The 9,672-nt window shown below is 44.8% G+C and overlaps 1 long non-coding RNA gene across 1 annotated transcript; it reads right to left on the bottom strand.

Annotated features, from left to right (window-relative positions):
• Window positions 1-1,446: 1,446 nt before the first annotated feature.
• LOC143511683 (uncharacterized) lies at window positions 1,447-1,816 on the bottom strand. The gene is made up of 2 exons (XR_013130229.1): window positions 1,787-1,816; window positions 1,447-1,577 (listed from the first exon to the last, which is right to left on the bottom strand). It is a non-coding gene; the product is annotated as an uncharacterized LOC143511683 (long non-coding RNA).
• Between the last annotated feature and the right edge of the window lie 7,856 nt (window positions 1,817-9,672).

Raw genomic sequence — 9,672 nt, 5'->3', positions numbered from 1 at the left:
GACACAGGGTCACATCACACTCAGCACATGGGATAGAGAAAGAGGAGAGAGACAGATAGACAGAGCCAGATAGAGAGGGAGGTAGGTAGGTAGGTAGGTTAGGTAGGTAGGTAGGGGTGGGTGGGTGGGTAGGTAGGTAGGTAGGTAGGTAGGTAGGTGTGGGTGGGTGGGTAGGTAGGTAGGTAGGTAGGTAGGTAGGTAGGTAGGTAGGGGTGGGTGGGTAGGTAGGTAGGTAGGGGTGGGTGGGTAGGTAGGTAGGTAGGTAGGTAGGTAGGTAGGTAGGTAGGTAGGTAGGGGTGGGTGGGTAGGTAGGTAGGTAGGTAGGTAGGTAGGTAGGGGTGGGTGGGTAGGTAGGTAGGTAGGTAGGTGTGGGTGGATAGGTAGGTAGGTGTGGGTGGGTGGGTAGGTAGGTAGGTAGGTAGGTAGGTAGGTGTGGGTGGGTGGGTAGGTAGGTAGGTAGGGGTGGGTAGGTAGGTAGGTAGGGGTGGGTGGGTAGGTAGGTAGGTAGGGGTGGGTGGGTAGGTAGGTAGGTAGGTAGGGGTGGGTGGGTAGGTAGGTAGGTAGGTAGGTAGGTGTGGGTGGGTAGGTAGGTAGGTAGGTAGGTGTGGGTGGGTAGGTAGGTAGCAGAGCCGTATAGAGAGAGAGTCGCGACAACGGGAGTTCAAAACGCTTGATGGTCACGTGATTCACGGAGGCTTCAGATAGTTCCAGGAAGTTCAATTTGAGCGCATAAACACAGACAGAACTGCGATTTGAGGATTATTGTGAACATATAACGACCAACTTTAGGCTAATTTTAGAGCACATTGCTGTTTAATGCTTTGATTGTTTTATAATTGTTATATATTACGTTCATTTATATATTTAGAGGGACAGGAAGGGGTGAGAAATTCAGATTAGATTAATTTTCTAACATTAACATATCTTTAAATCATGGTAATTTCTGTAATCCCATGGTATTGGTGACCTAAGTAATCTAAATGACTAATGTACATTTTCTGACAGAAGGAAAATTTTCTTTGACTTCATTGTGCAGAAATATGCTTTAAAAGGGTACATTAAAACACATTACATTTACATCCAGACAGTATATGACATATTAAAATACATTGATAAATTATATATAGCCTATATATATATCTTGTCTTTTTAATACACACTTATTTACAGCAATTCATTCATTAAATAAATCTCTAATAATCTCAAATATGAATATCATGTCAAGCAGTTTTTCCTGTGTCCACCATGGTTTGCTGTGTTGCATGGGGATGCTCCAATCGAGCAAAAATGTATGGTTTCCCCACTGATACTGAGAGGAGAAAAAAAATGGTTGTCTCAACTAAGCAGTAGCAATCTTACCCTCACTAAAGATTACAACAGCAAATATATATGTGAGGTAATCATCAAACACTGCATTTGCACTTTTCACAATAAACACACTATTGGAAAGCTTAATGCCTGATTTATTAAAATACAGAATAGTGAACAAAAAAAATCAAAGACTCCAGACAGACTCGGGTGCAGGGTGAGGGTGCTATCTAGTTGCAGGCTCCATTGAATCCCCTATGGTTCTTTGGCTTAAAGAGAGAGAGGAGAAAAAGACAGGAAAAAATGATTATTATGAGTATTGATGTGATATGAATTTGAACTTCCTTGGTTGTTTTTTATACGTGTAATGAGTGTATACGTATCCAGTAAGTGTTCTCTAATACTGTGTATTCACCCACTATGGGATATGTATATGGGTAGACAAAACTGAGTTGTCATGTGTGAGGAGTAAACTCACATCACTCTGCAGGCACATTTTGAGGCAGACCAGTACATCAGAACCAAACAGGGCAAGACTAGGCTGAGAGCAGATGCTGTTCCCACCATTTTTGTGCATCGCCCCGCACTCAGAAAGAGGAAGCCCCCTGCACTACGATGCACCACTGGACCTGTAAAGGGCCCATATCTGCTGATCACAGCTATAGTGTTGACACAGGTATAATAAGTATGAACTCCTATAATTATATTATTTCTTTAAGTGATAGAATATTTAAAACTTAATCACACTAAATAGTATACGTCTTTTATATCCAGCAGTTTCAAAAACTGAGGAAATACGTTAATAAAATAAAATAAAAATAAATAAAACGAAATAAAAAGGAAAATAAAATAAATAAAAGGATAAATAAATAAAATAAAAGGAAATAAAACGTTAGCTGGTACTCCAAAATGGATATCTTCATTTTACCTCCTCGACCCAACACACTCTAGAATCACACTCAAATGTCATATTTAACCAATACTTATAGCTGCCCCGCAAAAACATCGCGTTTAGGTGAAATGGCATTCAGAGGAATTTACAATAGGCTCAGTCGTTAATGTGAAATCTCACTAAACGTATTCGCGTTGTCTTAGCATAGATTTAGTTCCCTAAATCTGCTTATTAAGAGGTGAATAATTCACTAAAATGCTTTAATTCACATTTTAATGCACATGTTAATTTGATTCTGATGTCCTTATAATACTAAATCTGATTTTTTAAGCGTACTAACCTGTAAAAGTGTATCACAGATGGTCCACTGCTCCAGTTTGACTGCGCTGCTTGTATTTGCTGCTAACTTCCGGGAACTATTGACAGGCTCCACGATCCGCCATTGCTGTAAAAAACTGGTCCATTGGAGTGAACGGAGTTGACGCGACTCTCTCTCTCTATAGGGCTCTGGTAGGTAGGTAGGTAGGTAGGTAGGTGTGGGTGGGTAGGTAGGTAGGTAGGTAGGTGGGTAGGTAGGTAGGTAGGTAGGTAGGTAGGGGTGGGTGGGTAGGTAGGTAGGTAGGTAGGTAGGGGTGGGTGGGTAGGTAGGTAGGTAGGTAGGTGTGGGTGGGTAGGTAGGTAGGTAGGTAGGTAGGTGTGGGTGGGTAGGTAGGTAGGTAGGTAGGTGGGTAGGGGTGGGTAGGTAGGTAGGTAGGTAGGTAGGGGTGGGTAGGTAGGTAGGTAGGGGTGGGTGGGTAGGTAGGTAGGTAGGTGTGGGTGGGTAGGTAGGTAGGTAGGTAGGTAGGTAGGTGTGGGTGGGTAGGTAGGTAGGTAGGTGTGGGTGGGTAGGTAGGTAGGTAGGTAGGGGTGGGTAGGTAGGTAGGTAGGTGGGTAGGGGTGGGTAGGTAGGTAGGTAGGGGTGGGTAGGTAGGTAGGTAGGTAGGGGTGGGTGGGTAGGTAGGTAGGTAGGTGTGGGTGGGTAGGTAGGTAGGTAGGTGTGGGTGGGTAGGTAGGTAGGGGTGGGTGGGTAGCTAGGTAGGTAGGTAGGGGTGGGTGGGTAGGTAGGTAGGTAGGTAGGTGTGGGTGGGTAGGTAGGTAGGTAGGTAGGTAGGTAGGTAGGTGTGGGTGGGTAGGTAGGTAGGTAGGTAGGTAGGTGTGGGTGGGTAGGTAGGTAGGTAGGTAGGTAGGTAGGTGTGGGTGGGTAGGTAGGTAGGTAGGTAGGTAGGTGTGGGTGGGTAGGTAGGTAGGTAGGTAGGGGTGGGTGGGTAGGTAGGTAGGTAGGTAGGGGTTGGTGGGTAGGTAGGTAGGTAGGTAGGTAGGTGTGGGTGGGTAGGTAGGTAGGTAGGTAGGTAGGTAGGGGTGGGTAGGTAGGTAGGTAGGTAGGGGTGGGTAGGTAGGTAGGTAGGGGTTGGTGGGTAGGTAGGTAGGTAGGGGTGGGTAGGTAGGTAGGTAGGGGTGGGTGGGTAGGTAGGTAGGGGTTGGTGGGTAGGTAGGTAGGTAGGGGTGGGTAGGTAGGTAGGTAGGTAGGTAGGGGTGGGTAGGTAGGTAGGTAGGGGTGGGTGGGTAGGTAGGTAGGGGTTGGTGGGTAGGTAGGTAGGGGTGGGTAGGTAGGTAGGTAGGTAGGGGTGGGTAGGTAGGTAGGTAGGGGTGGGTAGGTAGGTAGGTAGGTAGGTAGGTAGGTAGGTAGGGGTGGGTAGGTAGGTAGGTAGGGGTGGGTGGGTAGGTAGGTAGGGGTTGGTGGGTAGGTAGGTAGGTAGGTAGGTAGGGGTGGGTAGGTAGGTAGGTAGGGGTGGGTAGGTAGGTAGGTAGGTAGGTAGGTAGGGGTGGGTAGGTAGGTAGGTAGGGGTGGGTAGGTAGGTAGGTAGGTAGGTAGGGGTGGGTAGGTAGGTAGGTAGGTAGGTAGGTAGGGGTGGGTAGGTAGGTAGGTAGGGGTGGGTGGGTAGGTAGGAAGGGGTTGGTGGGTAGGTAAGTAGGTAGGTAGGTAGGGGTGGGTAGGTAGGTAGGTAGGTAGGTAGGTAGGGGTGGGTAGGTAGGTAGGTAGGTAGGGGTGGGTAGGTAGGTAGGTAGGTAGGTAGGTAGGGGTGGGTAGGTAGGTAGGTAGGGGTGGGTGGGTAGGTAGGTAGGTAGGTAGGGGTGGGTAGGTAGGTAGGTAGGGGTGGGTAGGTAGGTAGGTAGGTAGGTAGGTAGGTAGGTAGGGGTGGGTAGGTAGGTAGGTAGGTAGGGGTGGGTAGGTAGGTAGGTAGGTAGGGGTGGGTGGGTAGGTAGGTAGGTAGGGGTGGGTAGGTAGGTAGGTAGGTAGGGGTGGGTAGGTAGGTAGGTAGGTAGGGGTGGGTGGGTAGGTAGGTAGGGGTGGGTAGGTAGGTAGGTAGGGGTGGGTAGGTAGGTAGGTAGGTAGGGGTTGGTGGGTGGGTAGGTAGGTAGGTAGGTAGGTAGGTAGGTAGGTGTGGGTGGGTAGGTAGGTAGGTAGGGGTGGGTGGGTAGGTAGGTAGGTAGGTAGGTAGGTAGGGGTGGGTAGGTAGGTAGGTAGGGGTGGGTAGGTAGGTAGGTAGGTAGGGGTGGGTGGGTAGGTAGGTAGGTAGGGGTGGGTAGGTAAGGGTTGGTGGGTAGGTAGGTAGGTAGGTAGGTAGGTAGGTAAGGGTTGGTGGGTAGGTAGGTAGGTAGGTAGGTAGGTAGGGGTGGGTAGGTAGGTAGGTAGGTAGGGAGGTAGGTCTGCCTTCCTTCCTTCCTTCCTTCCTTCCTTCCTTCGGGAGGTTCCCCTCAGGGAAATTGAGTTTCCAGCAGTACATTACAGTATGAAAAAAGAGAAGAGGAGAAAAAGAGAATGGATATCCATACACAGATTAAATAACTAAAAAGCTACTACTTAAATAATTATAATGATAATAAATAGTAAAAAACAATAGAATATTCGAGCCAAAGTGTCCAGCAGAAGGGGTATTGCACATAATTTAACTATTGCACTCAGTTTAAAAAAGTTCTTGCACTGTAAATGTTAGGTGATCCTTGGAGTTATAGTGTATGGCCAGTTATTTTGCTTTCTATCAGTCCATTTTCCTGTGACCCCTCCTCCCCTGCAAAGTGGAGTTGTACAGTCCAATGGCCTGAAAGACAAAGGAGTTTTTAAGCCTGTTGGTGCTGCACTTGTGAATGAGCAGTCGGTCACTGAACACACTCCTCTGGTTACTGATGACAGAGTTCAGAGGATGACTGGCATCATCCATAATGCCCAGCAGTTTGTCCATGGTCCTCTTCTCTGCCACAGTCACCAGAGAGTCCAGCTTCATGCCGACCACCGAGCCAGCCCGTCTGATCAGTTTGTTCAGCCTGGATGTGGCCTTGGAAATGCTGTCCCCCAGCACACCACAGTGTAGAACAGGACATTGGCAACTACAGACTGATAAAACATCCACAGGAGTTTCCGGCAGATGTCAAACGATCGCTGACAAACTCTGACCTGAATGAGAATGCTCCCCCAACCCTCTCTCTTTCTCTCTCTCTCTCTCTCTCTCTCTCACCCTCTCTCTCTCTTCCCCCCCCCCCCCTCTCTCTCTATCCCTCTCTCTCTCTGAGCTCCTCTATGGTGCAGGACCCAAGTAGCAGCACTAAGAATCCTTGGGTGTGGCGTCTCTCTGAAGGTTCATTCATATCTCTGGGTTTATCCAGGAAACCTATTTCTGCAGTAACTGACAGATCCTGGACTGGATGGAGAGCACAGCTGAGATTTAGCACTGAGCTTTAAAAGAGAACATGCCACATTACAACAATGGGATACTTTCCTGATGTGTGTGTGTATGTGTGTGTGTGTGTGTGTGTATACACACCATTCATGTATTTTATAGCTCTTTAACATTCTCCGTCAGTGATGTCATGTAGGTTTGTAAGAGGAGGGAGGAGGGTGTGTTAACCCCTAACCCCTAACCCTAGGTGTGTTAACCACTAACCCCTAACCCTAGGTGTGTTAACCCCTAACCCTAACCCTAGTTGTGTTAACCCCTAACCCTAGGTGTGTTCACCAGCATGTCAGCACACACAGATATGCACACACATACACACACACACACACACATGCATGCACACACACCCACACCCACATGCACACACACACACATAAACACACGCATACACACTCACGCACACACACACACACACACACACACACACACACACACACACACACACACACACACACACACACACATATGTAAACACAAACATATACACACTCTCTCACACACAAACACACCTCCCAACACACAAACACACATTTACACATACATAAATACAAATGCACACACACTCACTCACATATAAACACAAATGCACACATGTGTCTCGAAACACATACACACAATTCTGGACACATGAACTCACACACACATAAAAAAAATGCACACACAGATACAAATTCACAAAAACATACACAAACACACACACACACACACACACACACACACACACACACACACACACACACACACACACACACACACACACATACACACACAGTTCCTTGGCAGAGTGAGGTGAAGAGAGAATGTCTGAAAGATTTATGTGGTGCTGTAAGGGTGTGTAAAGTTCAGCTGTGTGTGTGTATCCTCCAGAAACACACAGCCACACACTCTGAGCAGAGCTAGAAGTGCCGTAGCCCCGCTATGAGTGAGGATGTGAAAATGAAAGAAGCCATTTTGTGCAGTCTGTATAGAGGAGTGTGTTCCAGATTACTCAACCCCCCCCCCCCCCCCCCCCCCCCCAGTCATGTAGAGGGGTGGGTGGGGGTGTAGGGGGGCTGTGGAACGACAGTGTGCCCCCTGACACCCCCTGACACCCCCCACAAGCCCCAAACCCACTTACACCCCCTGAAACATTTCCTGAAACAAGCCTACCTCAGAGGCCCAGAGCTAAACAGCTTGTGGAAAATGACACAGTTCACAGTGGTTAATAACAGTTCATAACAGGTAATAGTGTTTAATAACAGTTCATAACAGCTAATATTGGTTAATAACAGTTCAAAACAGTTAATAGTGTTTAATAACAGTTCATAACAGCTAATAGTGGTTAATAACAGTTCATAACAGCTAATAGTGGTTAAAAACAGTTCGCGCCACACATTCACAGAGGTTTAACACTCACTAAAATCAAACAATGTTTTCTAAAGCCTGCTAGGAACAGGTTGGAGAATTGCTACTGAAAAAAATACTCACACCAAATAAATGAATAAATAAATACTGGGAAAACAACACATCACCGCGGCTACCAACCAACCAAAACACACACATTCATATACACACATACATTCATTTAAACACATAGACCCATATTCATGAATATACACATATGCACACATTCATATATAAACATTCATATATATATATATATATATATATATATATATATATATATATATATATATATATATATATATATATATATATATATATATATTAGGGGTGGGTATAGATTAATCTCACTGAAATCTTGAAATTAATCTAGATTAATCTAGATTAATCTATATTAAAATGGCTCATATGCGTGCTACCCAAGTAATGACTAAAAGTCAGTTTTTGAGATAGGATTTCTTAATACAGAGGGTGCATTAGACCAGGGGCTCATCTCCTGTTTCCAAAATGCATCAATGACTGCTTGAGGAAGCTGTTCTACTTTGATACTTGAAGAAAAAAAAAACATGCTCAATAAAATGTAGGGTAGTTAAATAGCGACGAATCTAGCGCTAGGACCATGCAGAAAACGACCGCTCCGAGCTCCGCTCCGGTAAATTTACGTTCCTAAAAATGAATTTTCCATGAAGCAAACCTGGCGACTTCGTGGCTGTATCCATGTAAAAACACGTAGCCTACGATTTGTAATTCACAGGTTTAAAAACTCGTTCTCGCCCCTACTGTGCAATTTGGTTAGGAATACAGCCGAGCTAAACTATCAAGTTGAAAGTCATCATAGATTGCTTATCCATTTTGGCCCAGTTCCCAACCCAACTTTAAGAATAGATTAACGGGAATAATTTTTATATCGCCCGATAAGAGTATCAAATTAACGACCGCCGTTAACGCCGTTACTTTAACGCGTTAATTTCGTTAATTTGCGTTAATTAACGTGTTAATTTCGATTAATTAATTATAGGAAAATTAACGCACTAAAAAAATTAACGCATTTTAACGCATTTAACGCATGAGACACTTTTGCACTAGGGATGGGGAGATTCACATGTCTGCGATTCGACTGCACCGGTAGATTCAACGTGCATCGGGTTTAATTTGCCGGCGAATTTACGGTGCATCGACTCTAGCCTTTTTGCATCGGCAAATACCATGGTTAAATCGGGTGTTTTATTTTCCAGTATCTAATCCTTATTCTAACGTATTTACAGAGGCAACATACTGTGACGGCGCTGGGAATATGGACCTATGAGCTCCGCCACCGACTAGTGGAGGATGCTGGGAAATGTACAGGGTGGGAGATTTATGTTTGTTAATGTTCCTTAACATGGCAATTCTTTGTGCATCTTTGTGTTAGTTCATTTATGGAAATGTGGGAATGCTTTGGGGACGTTTTGTTGGGGAAAGTAAAAATCACCATCAAGGTTAAATGTGTGCAGTGATATGACATGACTGCCACCAAAGCACCTGAGAAAGAGGAAGTAAAAAAAGCAGTTATTACTCTTGATGTTCAATAAAGAGTATTTCTTGCAAAGATGAGCTTCTTGAGTGAGTCTCCTTCTTCACCGGCGCCACAATACTTTTATTTTTATTGATTTCTTTTTTATTCGAGGCAACATAAATACACCATCGTGTCCTCAGGTAATGACGCAAACACGCAGATGTACACAACAAAGATGAAGGGAAACGAGAGCATTAACAATGACAAAGATATTTAATGCACCAAAATAGACACACAAATCAAACGTGTGGCAATATTTTGGATTTTTTAAGCGAGGTGGTCAACTTGACAAGATGCACGCAATCTGCAAACAGTGCCGTGGGGCTATCAAATATGTTAGCACAACAAACCTGGCGACACATTAAAGACGGCACGGTGTGGACATCTCTGCGGCCGCTACCCCCTCGTAAGTCTAGCAGACAGTAGTGTTGCAGATCATAATTTTCACTATGTTAATACACTACTTTAAAAAACTGTTCATCTTGTGTTTTAAACGTTTTGTATAAATATAGATGGAGAAAATAACTGAATAATTCACTTGAATAAATTAATGCTGTCTGAATATACTGAATTATGCATTTTTTTATATTATGTATTGGTTTTGCTCCTTTGAAAACATCAGGGGTGAGTTTCCCGAAACGTTCTTAGCGCTAAGTACTTCTTAACCTCATACGTTTCATACGAGGTTACGAAGTACTTAGCGCTACAAACGTTTCGGGAAACCCACCCCAGATGCATACATCCCTTAAATTGAGAGTAAA

The sequence above is a fragment of the Brachyhypopomus gauderio genome, chromosome 4 (assembly GCF_052324685.1).
Source record: "Brachyhypopomus gauderio isolate BG-103 chromosome 4, BGAUD_0.2, whole genome shotgun sequence".
Taxonomy (NCBI): Eukaryota; Metazoa; Chordata; class Actinopteri; order Gymnotiformes; family Hypopomidae; genus Brachyhypopomus; species Brachyhypopomus gauderio.
The sequence above is the reverse complement of the archived record's forward strand: the minus strand, read 5'-3'. Positions and strand labels throughout refer to the sequence as shown.